The 2,502-nt window shown below is 43.8% G+C and overlaps 1 non-coding gene across 1 annotated transcript; it reads left to right on the top strand.

The window, feature by feature from the left end:
• On the top strand, positions 1 to 73 carry Trnav-cac (transfer RNA valine (anticodon CAC)). Its single transcript has one exon. It is a non-coding gene; the product is annotated as a tRNA-Val (tRNA).
• Positions 74 to 2,502: the final 2,429 nt, after the last annotated feature.

Here is a 2,502-nt window from a genome sequence, read left to right as displayed (position 1 = left end):
GTTTCCGTGGTGTAGTGGTTATCACGTGCGCCTCACACGCGCAAGGTCCCCGGTTCGATCCCGGGCGGAAACAGGATATTTTTTTTCTTTTTTTTTTTTTGCCCTTTTTTTTCGCAGTTCTCATACACTGTTTACATATTTAGTTAACTTCTCCGCGTGCACGCTTGCGGAACGTAATCAGTGAAGCCCTTTTTGCGCACCTAAAAAAATCAAGCACTTCCTTTTTTCTATGACACGCGCGTTGCCACACCGTTTCGACTCTGAGAAGTAAGCACCTGCTGTCAAATGTTTGCACAATTCAGGTAGTAAGAGCAAAAACAAAAATCTAGACAGAATTAACGAACGTAGCGTGTGCGCTGCATTGGGAACATGAAATGGGTAAAAATGATCGACTGGCTGTGATCGTCTTTTTACAGCCAGCACAGCTGTTAAAAGCTGTGCCAAAGGGAAACACACACAAAAGCCGGCAGATCCCATGCCCTTTGGGAATCGATGTTATGCGAAGCAGTGTGGGAAGAGCTATACTAGGTTAACGAAACGACCATAAGAGCACCAAGACGTAGGCGGCTCTTTCATGACCTACATGACACGCATGTCATGACATTCATGTCATGCGTCCTCAGGAGCCCCTTTAGCTACCTACACCTAAGAGACCTTAAGGCGAAAGCCTTAGTCATGCTCATGACTATGACTTCGACCATCAACCTTTAGCTTTTTCCTTCACTTAGTACCACATCCGAACCCATTCCATTGGTTTATGAGTGTCAATCTTTTTTCGCCGATTCATTCTCATTTTTTGCTGAGTCATATGGTCATGATTGTGACTTCTACCATCATTCTTTAGTGTTTCCTTCACTTAGTAGCCACGTCCGAACCAGTTTCACTGATTTTTAAGTGCTATTTTTTTTCGTAGAGTCATTGTCACTTTTTTCAGTCATGCTCATGACTATGACTTCTACCATCATCATTTAGTGTTTCCTTCACTTAGTAACCCATTTCAGTGGCTTTTGAGTGTTAAACTTTTTTTCTGAGTCATTGACGTTTTTGCTGAGTCATGCTCCTGACCATGACTTCTACCACCATCCTTTAGTGTTTCCTTCACTTAGTAACCGATTTCAGTGGTTTATGAGTGTTGATTTTCTTTCGCAAAGTCATTGTAATTTTTGCTGAGTCATGCTCATTACTATGACTTCTACCAGCATTTCCTTCACTTAGTACCCACGTCCGAAACCATTTCAGTGGTTTTTGAGTATTAATCTTTTTCGCTGGGTCATTATCATGACCTACATGACACACATGTCATGACCTATCACTTATGATCGTTATACACTCCTGTCATACTATGCCAGTTTTGGTACCTACAAAGTTAACGAAACGACCATGAGAGCTCCAAGACGTAGACGGCTGTTTCATGACCTACATGACACGCATGTCATGATATTCATGTCATGACATATCATTTATGTTCGTCATATACTCTTGTCATAGTATGCCAATTTTGGTACATACTAAGTCAACGAAACGACCATGAGAGCATAAATACGTAGGCGGCTAGATAGATAGATAGATAGATAGATAGATAGATAGATAGATAGATAGATAGATAGATAGATAGATAGATAGATAGATAGATAGATAGATAGATAGATAGATAGATAGATACTGTCAAAGTAGCAAATGTTCGCCAAGGTAGGTAGGTAAAACTTTATTCGACAATAAGTGTCGTTCAAGGGGGGAGGTAGTCTGTCAGGTCATGCCTGACAGCCACCTCCCCGGCTCTGTCCACGGCCCGGAGCTGATCCTCCAGGCTGGTCCCGGCGAGGATATTATTCCATGCCCGGGATGAGGGAGTGGCCATGAGAGAGTCAGAAATGCTTCGCATTTAATAATTACTCGGGGAGGGATGCGGTCTAACAGGTACCCACACTGTTGATCCAACGTATCAATGCCACTTCCACCGTGATCGATGCCTAGCGCGGGCCTAGCTGTATGCAATTTATAAAAACAGTAACGTAAGAGAACTGCCCCCCCCCCCCCCCCAATCAGGTGTGTGTGTGTGGCAAATGGCATATTCTACTCCCCCCCCCCCCCCCCCCCCCCCCCACACACACACACACACATTGTTGAAAGCGGGCACTTTCAGCTGCACGCTGAAAAGTCCAACAAAACTAGAGCTGAAGCTGGACTTTCTTAATAGAGTGGCCACGTAAGTAATACAGATCTTCACTACGTATCCCCTGCTTCGGCAGCGAGAATTGTCTTTTGTGCCTCCTCGTAACTGACGACGCGCGGGATTTTGGAATTCCGTGAAAACGGGAGAAGTTTTACGCGCAATGTCATTGCAAAACTTTCATTTTCCTGCTTTAATTGCAAGTGTCGCGGATAATTACTAAACCCTCGTTTTCCCACGTGTTTTCCTGCATCTTACGAGATTCGTAGTTGGTTTCTTCGGTGTCCTTGGTGAACTAAACAAGGCATATTGTTTATATCTGGGGAATATAA

This window comes from Dermacentor silvarum, chromosome 6 (genome assembly GCF_013339745.2).
Source record: "Dermacentor silvarum isolate Dsil-2018 chromosome 6, BIME_Dsil_1.4, whole genome shotgun sequence".
Lineage (NCBI taxonomy): Eukaryota > Metazoa > Arthropoda > Arachnida > Ixodida > Ixodidae > Dermacentor > Dermacentor silvarum.
This window is presented reverse-complemented; position numbering and strand designations above follow the sequence as displayed.